The 18,953-nt window shown below is 40.7% G+C and overlaps 1 protein-coding gene across 3 annotated transcripts in view; it reads right to left on the bottom strand.

Moving 5' to 3' along the window:
• Nucleotides 1-8,445, bottom strand: part of LOC124013698 (sodium-coupled neutral amino acid transporter 4-like) — a 35,705-nt gene extending 27,260 nt beyond the window's left edge. Inside the window, exon 1 of one of the 3 annotated variants that reach the window (XM_046328125.1) lies at nt 8,299-8,445. The gene's annotated coding sequence lies outside the window, so the exon portion shown is untranslated. Of the gene's footprint in view, nt 1-8,294 lie in introns of all 3 variants that reach the window. The other 2 variants (XM_046328126.1, XM_046328127.1) reach the window with 2 other exon arrangements.
• Nucleotides 8,446-18,953: the final 10,508 nt, after the last annotated feature.

The following is an 18,953-nucleotide window of genomic DNA, read 5'->3' as shown; positions in this document are numbered from 1 at the left end:
TATTATTGGCTGTGTGAGTCCTTGTATCGATTTGTACTATTAGTAAAGCTTTGAATGTCGGCCACTGATCAGTTTTAAACCCAATGTTGAAATTAGGTGTCGCTTCTCCCCATTCAACTCGCGAGAATGGTTTCTGAATGCCAGGAACTCAAATTTGCAAATGCAGCATTTAGCTATTGACATAGGAAAGGTTGCTTCATAACACTGCTGCTATTCACCTGTCTGGTATCAGTAAATACCAAGTGGCAATATTCTCTATTCTCAGCTCTCTCTCCATCCAAAAACTTGCAAGGTGTTTGGTTAGGCCTTTGCCAATATCATCTAACAAGTAGGTGTGTTCGCTAGCATTCCCACAGGTCAGAGCATGTGAGCTGGCGTCTATGGAACTGAACATGTGGGTTGAGGGTAAGCTCCAAAACATGCAAATATTTCCATGAGAATCTCCATACAGATTGAATACAGCCAAATAGTGCATTTGTTAGCCTTGATGTCCACGTTAGCCAACAGTGCTGAGTTTTTGCTTCTACACTAGAAGCTAAAACTGGTTCTTCGGCTGTCCACATAGGAGAACCCTTTGGAAAACAATTTTTGGTTCCAGGTAGAACCCTTTCCACAGAGGGTTCTACATGGAACTCAGAAGGGTTCTACCTGAAACCAAAAAGGGTTATCCTATGGAGACAGCCGAATAACGATTTTTTTCTAAGGGTGTAGAGTAATAACTAGCCTACAACGCAAGCATTATGCAAGTTGAACCTGAGCATAAAAATAGCCATGCAAAGTTAGCCTGGACGACACAGGTGACTCTTGAGCACAAAAGGTAGCTTTATGAACCAAATTAGCATTGAGAGCACAAGTTATCTTAAAGAACACATGTTAGCATTAAGCACAAGTTAGCCAAAAGAACAGAAGTTAGCATTGAGAGAGCAAGATGGCCTCAAGAACACAGGTTCGCCTTGAGAACACAGGGTTGGATTCATCTGTGGGATTTTACTGAGAGCATAGCTAGACTGGAGTATGGGAGAAACGACCTGATAGAGCCCGAGAGACTCCCATCAGGCCCAAGTCCACATAGCAACAGAGCTAAATATAAGCCATTCCTCAGAACCTCACATCTCTACACTAGCTGTGACATGACTGCCATGCTTTTACCACTTCATGCAACACTTACACCTGAATCCATCAAACCATTACAGTTGAGGTGTTCAAGAGAACTGTTCAAGAGAACATCTGGTTTAGTCTAAAAGATCTTGGCATCCCATGTGAAAGTATTAATATTGTTCAAATTCAATCTCTCAGTGAAAACTGCTAAGTATGAAACACACAAGAATCTGACTGCTGATTGGGTACTTATCACAGTAGGAGGCCGATCCTTCTCTTGCTAGAACACAAGACGTACCTTCTGTGTACTTGTAGAATCACAATGGCCGGCGGTGGCCAACAACTTGACTTTGAGCCAATCAAAGAGCACAAACCTCCACGTGGTGGAGCCGACAGGAGTGACAATAAGAAGGAAAAAAAGAGAGCTAATCCATCCTTTTAATCAGCACTGTTCTACCTAAAACAATAAAGCTGCATAAAAAAAATGAAAATCTAGAGCAAGTACTTACATATTTTATGTCTAGCTAAGGAGTTTTGTGATTTTTTTGGTAGGTTTGATAAATGTGCACTAGCTTATTAGTTAGCTAGCTGGCTGGCTAACGTTGGCTTGCTATGTGAGCAAGGCAGTCACACACACTGCATATGAAACAAATAGGGTGGTAAGTGCAGCACAATACACACAACATTATCCAAGCATGCTACCTAGCCACTGCAGCTAGAAACATTATGATTAAATCACAAGGGATAGCTGTTGAGAGTCAATGCAGTACGTTTACTTAACCTAGCTAGCACATCAGAACCCTAGCTAGCAAATCATGTTAACATTAGCCAGCTAGCTAAAACTGTATATGGGCGGTATGCGATTATGGAGAGTAAATAAAACAATTTTTTGTCATTTTGCTAGCTAGTTATCTAGCTGTGGCCATCTGGCTAGTATCAACAAGGCCTTTTTACAACAATAACAATATTAGCGCATCTAGCTAGCTAACATTGACGAGACAAAGCAACACACACAGACATGTATTGGCAGAAAACGCTACTGCCACCGTCTGGTAGGGTGTATTTTAATAACGCTGAGTGGCTGATGACTTCAAGGTCTTTGCTGTCTGAACACAGACGAGATTGACTGCCAACACTCTGTTCAGAGGCGCTAAGTACTGTCAGCAGGCAAATGTTTGACAATCCTACCGGTGTGTCTGAGCCATTAGGTATTTCAGAATTGGAGTTGGGATTCATCAAAGAAAATATTAGCCATCAATGTAACAAAGGTACTGTATGAGTTACAGTCACAAGCATGTACTGTACTAAGCATAGGAGGATGGTGGCACCTTAAATGGGGAGGACAGGCTTATGGTAATGGCCAGAAAGGAATAGGTGGAATGGTATCAAATACATCAAACACGTGGTCTCCATGTGACTATGTACGACTCAGTGACCTTTGTACATATTTCTTTGCTCAAGCCTTAGCATCAATACTGGCATTTACCATGCTGTACATTTTTTGTCAAATAATAACGAATGTACATACTCATAACGATCATGTGAAGGGTATGGTGATATGTATTGGTCAGGTCAGCACAAGAGCCTGATAGTAATAGCAGGGCCTCATATAAGGTATAATCAAATACAACAATGTGTGACCAGGTTTGTGGTGAAGAGGATCACCCAAAGCATGGTCCCTGCGTGTTTGAGCTGGACTTCTGCAGTAAGATCTATTTTGTTGGCCTGATGGGGTTCAGGCTGTAGTCGTTGTTGTTTCCTGGTACTGTACAGGGTCCGTCCTAACTTTGTTTGTGAACACTCTCCCCAGGCCCCCCTTGTTCCGATGGTCTTATCAGTCCATATTGATCTGCCCATGGCTTTTGTTGGCTGATGACGAAGTTGCACTGCTTGACGTAGAACCACATCTGAGTGGCCTTGAATTTGCTAGGGGAGGGTGCTCCCGGGGCCAGGCAACTGAGACATTTGAAACCGAGACTCATCGAGCGATTGCTTCCTGTAAAACCTGCAAGGCAAACTCACAATCCAGCATAAATTGGAGTGGCAAATTCTTCCATGCTAGTTATTTACAGGAAGTAATCACTTGTAGAGTCTCTGTTTCAAACCCATTGGCGAGTTTATGTGTGTCCGGCTATCAGGCAAACTCTTAAAACCCTGAGCGGACTCATGTGGTTGGCAGCGCCCAGCTCTAGTCTGGGACAGTATGGTCATTTAGAGATATGCCAGGTTCCTTCAGGGAAGGGGTGCACTATCAGCAAACCTGTTTGCCTTTCACTGCTTCATGCCATTTTGAGAACTTGCCAAACTAAACAGTGGTGGTGGAATAACGCTGGGAGAGACATTTACAGTGCCTTGCGAAAGTATTCGGCCCCCTTGAACTTTGCGACCTTTTGCCACATTTCAGGCTTCAAACATAAAGATATAAAACTGTATTTTTTTGTGAAGAATCAACAACAAGTGGGACACAATCATGAAGTGGAATGACATTTATTGGATATTTCAAACTTTTTTAACAAATCAAAAACTGAAAAATTGGGCGTGCAAAATTATTCAGCCCCATTAAGTTTGCTGCGATTACAGCTGTAAGTCGCTTGGGGTATGTCTCTATCAGTTTTGCACATTGAGAGACTGCATTTTTTTCCCCATTCCTCCTTGCAAAACAGCTCGAGCTCAGTGAGGTTGGATGGAGAGCATTTGTGAACAGCAGTTTTCAGTTCTTTCCACAGATTCTCGATTGGATTCAGGTCTGGACTTTGACTTGGCCATTCTAACACCTGGATATGTTTATTTTTGAACCATTCCATTGTAGATTTTGCATTATGTTTTGGATCATTGTCTTGTTGGAAGACAAATCTCTGTCCCAGTCTCAGGTCTTTTGCAGACTCCATCAGGTTTTCTTCCAGAATGGTCCTGTATTTGGCTCCATCCATCTTCCCATCAATTTTAACCATCTTCCCTGTCCCTGCTGAAGGAAAGCAGGCCCAAACCATGATGCTGCCACCACCATGTTTGACAGTGGGGATGGTGTGTTCAGGGTGATGAGCTGTGTTGCTTTTACGCCAAACATAACGTTTTGCATTGTTGCCAAAAAGTTCAATTTTGGTTTCATCTGACCAGAGCACCTTCTTCCACGTTTGGTGTGTCTCCCAGGTGGCTTGTGGCAAACTTTAAACAACACTTTTTATGGATATCTTTAAGAAATGGCTTTTTTCTTGCCAATCTTCCATAAAGGCCAGATTTGTGCAATATACGACTGATTGTTGTCCTATGGACAGAGTCTCACACCTCAGCTGTAGATCTCTGCAGTTCATCCAGAGTGATCATGGGCCTCTTGGCTGCATCTCTAATCATTCTTCTCCTTGTATGAGCAGAAAGTTTAGAGGGACGGCCAGGTCTTGGTAGATTTGCAGTGGTCTGATACTCCTTCCATTTCAATATTATCGCTTGCACAGTGCTCCTTGGGATGTTTAAAGCTTGGGAAATCTTTTTGTATCCATATCCGGCTTTAAACTTCTTCACAAAAGCATCTCGGACCTGCCTGGTGTGTTCCTTGTTCTTCATGATGCTCTCTGCGCTTTTAACGGACCTTTGAGACTATCACAGTGCAGGTGCATTTATACGGAGACTTGATTACACACAGGTGGATTGTATTTATCATCATTAGTCATTTAGGTCAACATTGGATCATTCAGAGATCCTCACTGAACTTCTGGAGAGAGTTTGCTGCACTGAAAGTAAAGGGGCTGAATAATTTTGCACGCCCAATTTTTCAGTTTTTTATTTGTTAAAAAAGTTTGAAATATCCAATAAATGTCGTTCCACTTCATGATTGTGTCCCACTTGTTGTTGATTCTTCACAAAAAGATACAGTTTTATATCTTTATGTTTGAATCCTGAAATGTGGCAAAAGGTCGCAAAGTTCAAGGGGGCCGAATACTTTCGCAAGGCACTGTATGTAATTGTCCAGAGTGACTTACATTTTGTAACATTGGAAATGTCTGTTTTGATGTTACGTAATTTTCATTTAGTGGTCTTACATAAGATGATGTGATCTCATAGATCCTCTGTTGACTATCACCTAACCCTTTCGCCTTTGAATTTGATGCAATTCATCCCTAATGCTAGCCTATATTGTATACAATAAAGTAGTGGTAAGAAAAAAGGTGGGTAAATGTTGATCGCCAGTCGTGGTGAAAAAGTGAAGCTTCCTATTCTTTCAATGCATTTTTCCGCAAAAGGTGGATAAACTGTTGGGCAAAAAAAGGTGGATGAATTGTGTTTACCCTCCACTACATCACTGATGATTTTGATGCTACCAAAAGGTAACACATTCCCAATTGAGTTCTGTGGAATTATTTGCAAAAGGTTGGCTAAATGCACGTGACAGGACTTGGGTTGCATTACCTAATAGCATTGGGCACTAAATCAGCCACACAGTTGCGTCATGTAAGAACTGTGAGATATGAGCCAGCTTTATGTCTGCATTAATTATGTACCTTATCTGCTCTTAATGTACTGCATATAAAATGTATAGATGGTATAGAGATTTGACTGTCAGCCTGCCTGAGGGGGCCATGAGCAAACTGGTTATGCAGTAGGATGTGGTATTACATAATGTGATTTATCGATGCAGGTTAGTCTCAGAGATAAGATCAATTATTAAGAGACCGGGTTCAAAGCCATTTCACAAATTTAAAGCTAGCCTAGGAAATATTTCTTACCATAGCTAGTGCAGGGCGTATTTAAGATCCATATTCTAATTGTTCAAACTATTTAATTGCATTATGCAACAGTAGTGGTAAAAATAGCCAGCCCTCACATTGTATGCCCTTCTCAGATTTCAATAGGACATAGTGACAGTGTTTTAGAAAATCACCCTGAAATCCTTTGATTCCTTTGCGGAATAATAGTGGATTAGTGTTAATAGTAGCTGCCATGCACCACACACCTCAAACCGACTTTGCGACCAGCTTAAGGGTAAATTTGCTCTGTTCCACACAGTCCCAATTGCATCAGCTGGCATTGCTCGAACATGAACAGCTCTGGGCTTTTAACCTACATCTGTTCTGTCACTCAAGCCACTGCATCACACACCTCACACTGACCAATGAAAAGAGCATGCCCATTTCTATATCCCCACTGACAGGTGTGTGCTGAGAAAAAGTGCCAGGGCCTGCATTTGAACACACCTGCACACTGCTGACATGAAAGTCTTTGACATAGAATTGACCCATTTTCTATTAGACCGTAAACAATGAAAGTTATACAGTGTTCTCTGTAATAGCCTAGGCTTCTGTCTGTCACCAAATGGCTACATCAGTAGATTAGCTGTGAAATCAAGACTTTATCAAATGTGAAAAGCATTTCTCACTTTTGCAAGTAATTTCCAATCTTTGTCTCTATAATTTGTGTTACCATTTGTGAGAATAAATAAAAAACACCACAAACTTTTACACTTTATTAATAGTCCTTTTGACAGGAGTCAAAAGCGGCTCCACAGAGATAGAGATAGTTTACCCATATTACAAATGGACCTTATTTTATGGATACCTAGAAAATAGTCTGTGGACACAGACAGCAACCCAAGATGTGGGTTGGATTTTACCAAGCAACAATTTAGTAACCGTATTACCTACCTAAAATTGCATTGTAAAGTTCAAAACAACAGGAACTGTATGAACCCTTTTGGCATGATCTAGATAACAGACCTGTATTATCACTGTGATACATTCGGAAGCTGGACATTTTGTTCTAACTTCATGTCTCACTTCCTGAACCTTCACGTCATAAAAAACAATTAACCAAACTGGGAAACTGTGCGCCAATGCTAGCCTATACGTGTGCTGCACTTGTTAACATCAGAATTTGTCTACATATGTGTGAAACATTACCATTTAGGGACAAACTTGAGGTCAGGCCACCTGAATTTGGTTGCTTAACTCAAAACCAATATTACTTCAAATAATCCCATCTCACAATAGTCTGCATGGCTACTATAAAAATATGTTACTGGTGGCAAAGGTTTCCTAATAATGCATGCAGTGTCAGTGGGAGTTCACCAGACAATATATATAACTCTTTCCCTGAATCACTTACTTTATTTCTATTTAATATATAGCATGCCTGAGCCTCTGTTAAGGTAGGCTCACTGGGCTGATAATGTACAACCTTCCGTCAATGCTGGTACATAGAGGAGTGTTTTTAAACCACATGGATTTGAGAACCCTATGTACTTTTATAATATATCTAAGTTTACATATTCAAATAACAAAGTAGCAAATAGAGAGGTGAAATTAAATATGAATATTCTCATCAACGACAAAGATAAAGAAAAAGCTTAAGGGTTAAAATGACTTAACCCTTGAGGAATCTTTTTGAAATACGCACCTCCCAAATCAACGAAAGAAGGCGGAATCAGTCTGTAGGCTAAACCACACACTCCAACATACCTCGATTTCTCATTTATTTCTACATGTTCAGATATTTCCACTATATTTATAATTGTACAACTATTAAAACACACTTACAGAAATTATTATTCAAAATAACTATTAAACGTTTGTAAACTTTATAACTCTGACAGTGTCGTTGTGAAGGTTATTGAATGGTTAAAAATAGTGATTTTCACGTTCCTTTGTAGTATGCGAAATACACACGCGGGGCAGTTCCAAACATTGGAAGAAACTGCATTCTTTCTTCTCCAAAACACGTCAAAATAGTGACTTACACATGTAATATCACTTACTGGCGTTATAAGAATAATTAACGGTCTACCATAGAATATTTGCCCTTCATGTAGGCTACACGACACATGTTATTTGCGCGAAAAACATGATTTTTTAACGTTCAGGCTACACCCAACACAGCAGATGTACTCCAGGGACTATGCCATTTGATCAGATATCATGGCTAATACATACCGTGTTTTAAGTATCCCGTAGTTAATTTAAACGATACATGTATTGGCTAAACAGATTACTTGAGAGATTAAACCGCAATTTTCAGCCTTGGTTAATTTATCTTGTTGATGTTTTGTCAATAATGTCAACATTAACCATTAGCTTTCCGGTGCGAATTGCATATGGGATACAGTGTTGCAAAATACCTACGTTGACAAACAAATATACAATACCTATACAACTACGGGAGAACATATATACGCTAAACATTTGAAAAAAGCTTAAATGGGGACCTACCTACCTAAATTTTAATTGTTCGGGACTTCATAGGTGGAGGACAAGTAAGCGTAGTGAACACCAGTAAGGGAGACCCTTCCCATTTAACAACCGAGGGACACAGTGGAAATTTCCACCATGTGATGGCAACTCTTCAAGCATCATGTTTCACTACCAAGACACCCTCCGACTGAACGCAACCAATTGGCTGTTGTATCTCGCAGTCGTCGATAGGCAATGCCAGAACATGGAAGTTGTATGATGGACAGTGACAGTGGCCGACTAAAATATGTAAAACGTAGGCAATATGAAGAGCAAAATTGATTTTGGAGCACCTTCACGTTGGTGTGTTATCTTCGTTGACATTTCACATTATGTTTGTAGAGTAGACGCACTCAAGGAGAAGGAGTGGGCACCGTTACCATTGTTTGCGCGCGCTTCATAAAGTTTCCAAAAACCTTCAATTGTGGATGCATTTTCATTCAACACGTTCACTTTCAAATTAATTTCAGTTGGATAACTGATTAAAAAAAGTAATTACTTATATTAAATAATCGAACATGCAACAACCTACAGTGTTTTTCTAAAGATGTCTTGTCTTCGTAATCCTAGAACTCATTATGGAAAGTTTTTTTGCAGTTTATCACTGTAGGGCAGGCTATCCTGAAAATAGATAACATTTTCGTAACCCAGGTATCGTAATAATGCATTAAAAACAATTGCCATCTAGCCAGTCACCAAAATAAATAAATAAAAATCTAGCCAATCACCAACATTTCAGGTAAAATGTTGATATAGGACAAGTAGTTTAATTATGTTGGCCTTTTGCATTTTGGTAGGCCGTAATTGTACAAAATAATTTGTGTTTAACTGACTTGCCTAGTTAAAATAAAGGTTAAATAAAATAAAAAATTAAATATATAAGCTCGCTCCACTTTACAACAGCTTATGAATGGTTTAATATATGTGTAATATATACAGTCACAAAGATCTCACAAAGGCATGGTGCTAACTTTTTATATTTTCTAGCTACACAAATTGCCGAACAACCTACTACAGGTGTAGGATCGTAATTTGATCACCCTATTGCGGGATAATTTTCGGAGGTTTAAAAACGCTTCTGAAGTTTTTTCTGACATTTCAAGGTGGAAATTACAGACTTGATTTTCCCTTACGAAAAATGTATCAACCCCTACAAATATCTATATTAATTATAATCCACATAATTCAAATTTCCTGTTGCCGCAGGATTATTATTATCTTGCTGTAGCAAACTGGCTCAAATTAAGATCCTACATCTGTATGATATTGTCTGTACTTTTACATTATTGCTACAAGGTAATAACACCCATATAGTGACAGATGCAAGGAGCATGTCAGATGCAAGGACGTTAATGGAGCCAATGTAATCAAAGAACTGAGTGAGCTGTATAAATTGGATACATAAAATAACCAGCTCAACTGGCTATACCTTGCTTGTCTCAGCAGCTCATAAAATCAGCTTTCACATTCTCAAAGCTATGAGTCAGCAACCAACCGACAGAGCAAGCCTGCTAAGCATACTAAAAACGATATAATACAGTACCAAAATGAGAAAAATCACAATTCATGCACTGAAGGTGATATTGACACAAATTAATTTCCTGCAATGAACAACTGATTTAAAACTTTGGCATAACAAAAAGGTTTCATCAATAACTCCACAAACCAATCAAAAGGGACATATTCAACCATACTTGGTATCCTGATAAGTAAAAAACAACTTTCTGTTCAGCGACAATGCACTCATACTAATCACAAATTAGTATGTAGAATTATTTTCATTTGCACTATATATTTTGTTTTCAAGTGCAAAATAGTCCTCTTCTGGACTTGCCCTGAATAATGGACTGATTAAACAAGGCCTGGCTATTGACACGGTCAATATGACCTTATTACCTTGCACACCATTATCTTGAGGTTCAGGGTTCAAGTTTGAGTCCACTATGTGCACTATTTTGACTATGTGTTTACTGTGACAGCCATACATTATAAAGTGGTTCATGCCATATTGATCAATGGCAGGACTTTGACAAGTCCTCACATTTATGTGATTATTGGCAAAAACACATTCCCAATGATTTGGGAGCAAAGTCTCATGATTACTCTGCCTGAACCTACTGTCTCTCTAAAAACAACAAATGTGCTCAGATTAAGAACATACTTGAATGTCACTAGTCAGGTCAGTGAAGACAGTCAGTTTCTGCTTTCTACTTGTGAGGATGAGATGCTATTCTGGCATTATCCTTTGTGTTCTGGATTGAAAAGCATGGCTTCTAGAGACCTTGTTTTATATGATATTCATTTGATATTTGATCCATTCTGTCTGTATGACTGAGTATTTAATTTAATTTCACCTTTATTTTAGCTAAAGATATAGTTGTAATTCTTTTCACTCAAATATCACATTAATACACATTAGACATGGCAAAATGTATAGAATTGCAAAATTCTCTACACCAATAAGAGGGGTGTCAACAGTTTGTGTCATGAACAGTGCTTGTTCCCATAGAAGTAGACGTGGGGGATATATCACATAGACATAAATTGTCAACATATAGTACAGATGTAGGAGGGCGCGGAATGTTCCCCAAACGCTGGAACACTAACCACTGGGCTACCTGCCACCCTACAGTACATCAGTAGATGGTGAGTATGTTACGCTAATCCCTATCAGGACTCTGATTCTGGATCTGCTATGATTAATGGCTAAATTATTTCTAAACAATTTCACTGAAGTCCATGGAGAGGCTGGCTTCTGTCGTGCATTATCTGAGATCAGCTGTCACGCTCTGGTTTAGAGAGTGATACCTACTAAAGCACTCACAGGAGGAGGGTCAGTGCCTACCAGCTGACAGTGATTAAAGACTCCTACACTGTAATGAAGTTTGCAATGAAGACATGTAGGTCTGATCTAGGGAACCATTTGAGGATAGGAGTCAGGTGACGCCAGAGCAGACACGGCATGGGTGCCGCTATTCCCTTTGAAATAAGTATTTTCCCTTTTGTATATTTATCTATGGTACCAAGCATTTCTGATAAACATACTAGTTAAATATGTATTGCCAGTAACAGTGTGCTACATCAATAATTCACCACGTTTTTACAAGTTCTGCTTTATGATAAAGGAAGTATTAACAGTATTTGGGATGGGTGTGATAGAGAGAATAAAGTAATAATAATAATAATAATATATGCCATTTAGCAGACGCTTTTATACAAATGAAGTGTACATGTGCAAATATGGGCCTCCGGCCAGGACATCCTGTTCCTGTGGTCACATGTTAGAGGGTGTGTTATTTTATATCTATATTGCATCCTTCAATCATGCTGATTGATGTCTAGGGACCTGGTTGAACTGGGGGGGTTCTGTGTTTGAACTTTTGAAAGAGTATGGCCCCAAACCCCCAGTTTTATTGTCCTTATGGTTGCTATCTATGAAGCAGGTGTGTGTGTGTGTGTGTGTTAGAAACAAGGTCCCTTGGCATTGTGTCCATTTCAAGCTTTCAACAACAATTAAACAGCCATCTAAATAATGTTTCTCAGCCTAACACACTGTTGAGTTCCCTATTTAGTTATCTTTATATGTACATGCACATAGCTTCCAGATGGCTCCAGCCTATGGATGTTCGGTGCATGTACACCGGGGAGATTAGAACCCCCAAAGAAAAGATCCTAAAGGTAATTTCAGATTCAGGTTTAGGGTGCAATAACTTTAGGGAAACCACATTTCACAATATGTACAGACATAGAGAGCCTTAGGTAACAAACAATACGTGCTAAATATGTGTCACAGTCAATCACGACAGCATCTTTATGAAAGGTCTTTACTTATGGCTAAAACAGTTTCTACCAAGCTTATTAATTAATGCTGTGGGATAAATCAGGTGTTTCTAGGTGGGCTTAAATAAAATTGAAGTACAGTAGGGCAAAAAAGTATTTAGTCAGCCACCAAATGTGCAAGTTCTCCCACTTAAAAAGATGAGAGAGACCTGTCATTTTCATCATAGGTATACTTCAACGATGACAGACAAAATTAGAAAAAAAAATCCAGAAAATCACATTGTAGGATTTTTAATGAATTTATTTGCAAATTATGGTGGAAAATAGGTATTTGCTCACCTACAAACAAGCAAGATTTCTGTCTCTCACAGACCTGTAACTTCTTCTTTAAGAGGCTCCTCTGTCCTCCACTCGTTACCTGTATTAATGGCACCTGTTTGAACATGTTATCAGTATAAAATACACCTGTCCACAACCTCAAACAGTCACACTCCAAACTCCACTATGGCCAAGACCAAAAAGCTGTCAAAGGACACCAGAAACAAAATTGTAGACCTGCACCAGGCTGGGAAGACTGAATCTGCAATAGGTAAGCAGCTTGGTTTGAAGAAATCAACTGTGGTAGCAAATATTAGGAAATGGAAGACATACAAGACCACTGATAATCTCCCTCGATCTGGGGCTCCACGCAAGATCTCACCCCGTGGGGTCAAAATGATCACAACGGTGAGCAAAAATCCCAGAACCACACGAATGACCTGCAGAGAGCTGGGACCAAAGTAACAAAGCCTACCATCAGTAATACACTACGACGCCGTAGGACTCAAATCCTGCAGTGCCAGACGTGTCCCCCTGCTTAAGCCAGTACATGTCCAGGCCCGTCTGAAGTTTGCTAGAGAGCATTTGGATGATCCAGAAGAAGATTGGGGGAATGTCATATGGTCAGATGAAACCAAAATATAACTTTTTGGTAAAACTCAACTCGTCGTGTTTGGAGGACAAAGAATGCTGAGTTGCATCCAAAGAACACCATAACTACTGTGAAGCATGGGGGTGGAAATATCATGCTTTGGGGCTATTTTTCAGCAAAGGGACCAGGACAACTGATCCGTGTAAAGGAAAGAATGAATGGGGCCATGTATTGTGAGATTTTGAGTGAAAACCTCCTTCCATCAGTAAGGGCATTGAAGATGAAACGTGGCTGGGTCTTTCAGCATGACAATGATCCCAAACACACCGCCAGGGCAACGAAGGAGTGGCTTCGTAAGAAGCATTTCAAGGTCCTGGAGTGGCCTAGCCGGTCTCCAGATCTCAACCCCATAGAACATCTTTGGAGGGAGTTGAATGTCCGTGTTGCCCAGCAACAGCCCCAAAACATCACTGCTCTAGAGGAGATCTGTATGGAGGAATGGGCCAAAATACCAGCAACAGTGTGTGAAAACCTTGTGAAGACATACAGAAAACGTTTGACTTCTGTCATTGTCAACAAAGGGTATAAAACAAAGTATTGAGATAAACTTTTGTTATTGACCAAATACTTATTTTCCACCATAATTTGCAAATAAATTCATTAAAAATCCTACAATATGATTTTCTGGATTTTTTTCTTCTCATTTTGTCTGTCATTATTGAAGTGTACCTATGATGAAAAATACAAGCCTCTCTCATCTTTTTAAGTGGGAGAACTTGCACAATTGGTGGCTGACTAAATACTTTTTTGCCCCACTGTATATGTACCTAGTATGTTCTACTAGTATATCTTCCTGACTTAAAAAACATATTTATAAGTTAGTTAATTAAGAAGCTGAATATAAAAGGGGGGCTTCTTACATAGAAATGGGTCAGGCCTCTTGCTCAATAGCACAAAGCAGATCATTCAATCTATGTTCTTACTGGTTCCTGACTATGTTAAAATAATCTAAATGAATGCAGCAACCACTTCATTAAAAACTATAGATGCATTTGACCGTAGACCATTTTGTTTTATAATGGGTACATGTTCATTACACACCCCTGCATTCTATATTATAAAGTAGGCTGTTGGTCTTTGAGGTCCGTTATGTCTATTTGCCTTTATACATCTCATTGACCTACTGTCAACTCCCTCAGTTGTAAACATCTACAATAATCATTAGACGTACGCATCAGAGCTATCATTCCCCGAGTCGGGGTTTGTACAGAGTTGGGTAAATCAGCTCTTTGCTCCCCCTTACATGGGTAATAATATCCAAGCTGCTCTAAACGTTGATGTTTTGATGTCTCTAGGTTCATCTCTAGACTACATATTTAACACGTATTGCAGGTTACAGAAGACTCCTGTTGTACTATGAATCACCACTCATCCCTGTTAGATACTGATGTGTTGGCTCTCTATGTATGTACATGTTTATAATCCACATAGTGTGAATATTGTTTTCCATAAAGTTAATAAGCCCCTAAACCGAAATACGAAATTACCTTTAGGATCTCTTACCAACCTATTACTTTGTGGTTCTAATCTCCCTCTTTCAAAATCGCCACAGTGACCAAATCTCTAACATTCCTGATCCTTCCCATATATTTTAACCCTAAACCTCCCACAATAACTATTGTCTATTGTTAGTCTCAGTGACCTTACTGACAATATCAACATTTAAAACAGATCGAAATACATTGTTGGATACAGTTTGTCTTTCATTATGCAGACATTTGTTTTATTAGACTATATTTCTCATTAGGAACACGGTTGTCAGCCCCTTGGAAGCTTGGTGCATGTACAAAGAAAAAGTACCAAATTCAACCATTGGTGGCTGTTAACTAAAATAATGGCAATGCGTGTAGTCGTATTAAGGTTTTCATTGTTTTCGTGTCAGAGTTTTATGGTTTTGCATATGACTGTGCATTATATGCTGTCGTAATAGGGTCGAGGATCAGATCAAGCTGTCACGATCATCGTAAGAAGAGGACCAAAGCCGCAGCGTGGTGTGAATGCATCGTTTTAATGGATGACGAAAACACCAAGTAAACAACGACCGTGACGCTATATACCAAATGTGCTGACACAAGCACCTAACATAGACAATCACCCACAATGACAAAACAGGCTACCTAAACATGGTTCCCAATCAGAGACAACGACTAACACCGGCCTCTGAATGAGAACCATATCAGGCCAAACACAGAAACAGACAAGCTAGACATACAGCATAGAATACCCACTCAGATCACACCCTGACCAAACAAAACCTATAAACATACAAAGCAAACTATGGTCAGGGCGTGACACAAACCTATTGGGAATTCTTGCTCAATCAAAATGTAACTGTTTTCCGTATAGAATGACATGTATACAGATTATATTACAACTTTGTGTTTTGGCTTAGTGGTTGTTTCTTTACTAACTAGGAAAACTCAGTGTGTTAGTCTGAGAAACATTATTGAGATGGTTGGTTTATTGTTGTTGAACGCTTGAAATGTACACACATTGAGAAGTGATATGCAGCAACAGTTTTAAAGTGGGTAATTGTATCAAATATATATCCTTGCATGTTTGAATTAGAGCTCCTTTAAAGTGTTTTCATCACATCCTGGTAAACACCTTCTTGTAAATTGTCTACGTTGACATTTCTGGTTATGTCTCACATGTAACATAATAATATTAAAGATTATGATAATAATGTTATATTATTTTATAATAATACATATCTGCAAACCAAATTTATTTCTGAAAACCCCTTTTTTGCATCTTCAATAGTTGTAGATGTACCAACGTTCGTAGATGAACCTCAGGGGCATATAACAACCAGGGTTGCTGTAGAGTGGGCATAAGTTCAACCCTCAAGAGTCAATGTCCTAGCTTTTGTCTTTATCATTGCCTGAGAGAGAGAATATATTCCACAGCCTTGGTTTCTAATCATACTTTCTAATCAATAAGCGGGTCATGTTGACCCTAAGAGGGCAGTAGCTATTGTTTACAGTGTGAATAAAAAAAACATTGTTTCATTGTATAAATAGTCTTAATTTTTTAAAAACATACATGTAAATGCCTAGAATTAATACCTACCATTCTTAAATAATATATATCTATATACACACACACATCACCTTGAATATTCAACTCCCCTTCAAAAAAAGTTCCATGAGGCAGGAAGGATTCCCCGATTAGGGTTTTTATCTGTCCTGGGACTGCTGCCTGGTGTTTGGAGTTAGGTTGAGGCCATGAGGCAGGAAGGATTGGGACTGCCCTGGTGTTTGGAGTTAGGTTGAGGCCATGAGGCAGGAAGGATTTCATCTGTCCTGGGACTGCTGCCTGGTGTTTGGAGTTAGGTTGAGGCCATGAGGCAGGAAGGATTCCCCGATTAGGGTTTTTATCTGTCCTGGGACTGCTGCCTGGTGTTTGGAGTTAGGTTGAGGCCATGAGGCAGGAAGGATTCCCCGATTAGGGTTTTCATCTGTCCTGGGACTGCTGCCTGGTGTTTGGAGTTAGGTTGAGGCCATGAGGCAGGAAGGATTCCCCGATTAGGGTTTTTATCTGTCCTGGGACTGCTGCCTGGTGTTTGGAGTTAGGTTGAGGCCATGAGGCAGGAAGGATTCCCCGATTAGGGTTTTCATCTGTCCTGGGACTGCTGCCTGGTGTTTGGAGTTAGGTTGAGGCCATGAGGCAGGAAGGATTCCCCGATTAGGGTTTTCATCTGTCCTGGGACTGCTGCCTGGTGTTTGGAGTTAGGTTGAGGCCATGAGGCAGGAAGGATTCCCCGATTAGGGTTTTCATCTGTCCTGGGACTGCTGCCTGGTGTTTGGAGTTAGGTTGAGGCCATGAGGAAGAAAGGATTCCCCGATTAGGGTTTTTATCTGTCCTGGGACTGCTGCCTGGTGTTGGTGTTTGGAGTTAGGTTGAGGCCATGAGGCAGGAAGGATTCCCCGATTAGGGTTTTCATCTGTCCTGGGACTGCTGCCTGGTGTTTGGAGTTAGGTTGAGGCCATGAGGCAGGAAGGATTCCCCGATTAGGGTTTTTATCTGTCCTGGGACTGCTGCCTGGTGTTGGTGTTTGGAGTTATGTTGAGGCCGTTAGTACAAAAAAACTTAGAATAGCATCTGTTTCATCTGCTCCTCCGAAGTCGTTCAGAGTGCACACTTTTCGTTTTTTAATATCTGAATATTCTTGGGTATGTGGTTATTTGGATTTACGCCAAAAATTGTGTGATCGTGAAGGGCTACGTAAAGGACAGGGCGCAGTTTGCTTCTGGGAATCCCCGTCTAACAGTCGCTTCCCAATTACTTATGTCCAGTAGCCTTCAGAAATATCCATTAGGAGGGATTTACAGAATATATCTTTTTTAATCTGTCCTGGCAGCTAAATATTTGGGGATGTTGGTCCGTGGGTTTGCGCTAAAGCTGTGCTAACATAGTGTTAAAGTATATGCTCCACTAGACTCGCTCCGCGTTCTTGTCCCGAACTATCAAAAGTACGGAATGAGTTTACAGGGGCATTTTTTTTCTTTTTCGGGAGATATCATGTATGCAACACCCTGTATATTTGGTTTAGAGAAAAACGGCAGTGAATTCAAACAACAGGAGGGGATGTCGAGACATTTTGTCTACAACTGGGGTGGGGGGCACCGGGCGCTGATTAGAGATATCAATGTTTAACCCCGGGGGGGGGGGGGGGGGGGGTCGGCAGATATCTGGACCTGATATAACCGACACAAGTCCTTCATCAACCGGGACATGAACGGGGTTCCTTGATCGGTTAAGATCGTCTTGGGAAGGCCCACACGAGAGAACATCAGGAATAACTCCTTGGCAATTCCCTTTGACGACATGTTACGCAGGGGTATGGCCTCCGGGAACTTGGTAGCGTAATCTATAACCACTAGGATGTACTCGTGTCCTCTGGCGGATTTTGGGAGGGGTCCTACGAGGTCCATAGCTATGCGTTCAAAGGGAGTCTCTATGATGGGGAGAGGAATCAAAGGGTTATGTAGGTGTGGCCGTGGGGCTGTACGTTGACATTGATCACACGTCTTACAATACCTGGCCACATCTCGGGTGACACGGGGCCAATAGAATCTCTGCATGATTCTGTCAATAGTCTTGTCTCGTGCCAGGTGTCCTCCTAGGACGTGGGAATGGGCTAACTGTAGAACTGTATCCCTGTATGGTCTAGGCACCATTAGTAATTCCTGGTTTTCCCCCCTTCGTCGTACGACCCAGTATAAGAGACCCCGCCTGATTGCATAGTAAGGAAGAGGGGGCTCACCTCATCCGTCGAAGTTCTTCCCGTCGATCACCTTCACCTTCCTCATGGCCTCCCTTAGGTCTGGGTCTCTATGCTGCGAGGTGCCGAACTGTCCCTTTAATTCCTGGGGCAGGTCAACCTCAGTAGAGGGATGTGGAGGTTGTTCCACATCCCCATCAGGGGGGACCGAGGAGAATCCCTTCCAGGTTCCCTTCTCGGATGGAGCTTCAAATATATGCCTTAGTGCCTGGTTGCTCCTTCCTTCCTGCATTTTGTATAACCCTTTACAGGTGTCTTCATCGGTGGTTTCCTGGAATATCTGTCGTAAACGTTGGGTCGCTATTTCTTCCTCTGCTGTAGAGGACGAGGACGCTGCTACGTCTCCTTGTAATACTACTACCTCGGGCTTGGATTTTCTCTCCTTTCCTGTCCCCCTTCTTCCCGTGCATAACGTCATCTGCCGAAGCTCCTTATATAGGGGGAAGTCTCTCCCGATCAATAATGGCACCTTCAGCTGGGGCACTTTCCCTGCCCTGACTGTACACCTTCCTTTTGGAGTGAGAATAGGCAGATTCACAGTGGGGTAATAGTGGGTGTCTTCATGGATACAGGATACGGCTACTTTGTCTGGTAGCAGTGT

This window comes from Oncorhynchus gorbuscha, linkage group LG25 (assembly GCF_021184085.1).
Source record: "Oncorhynchus gorbuscha isolate QuinsamMale2020 ecotype Even-year linkage group LG25, OgorEven_v1.0, whole genome shotgun sequence".
Taxonomy (NCBI): domain Eukaryota; kingdom Metazoa; phylum Chordata; class Actinopteri; order Salmoniformes; family Salmonidae; genus Oncorhynchus; species Oncorhynchus gorbuscha.
The sequence above is the reverse complement of the archived record's forward strand: the minus strand, read 5'-3'. Positions and strand labels throughout refer to the sequence as shown.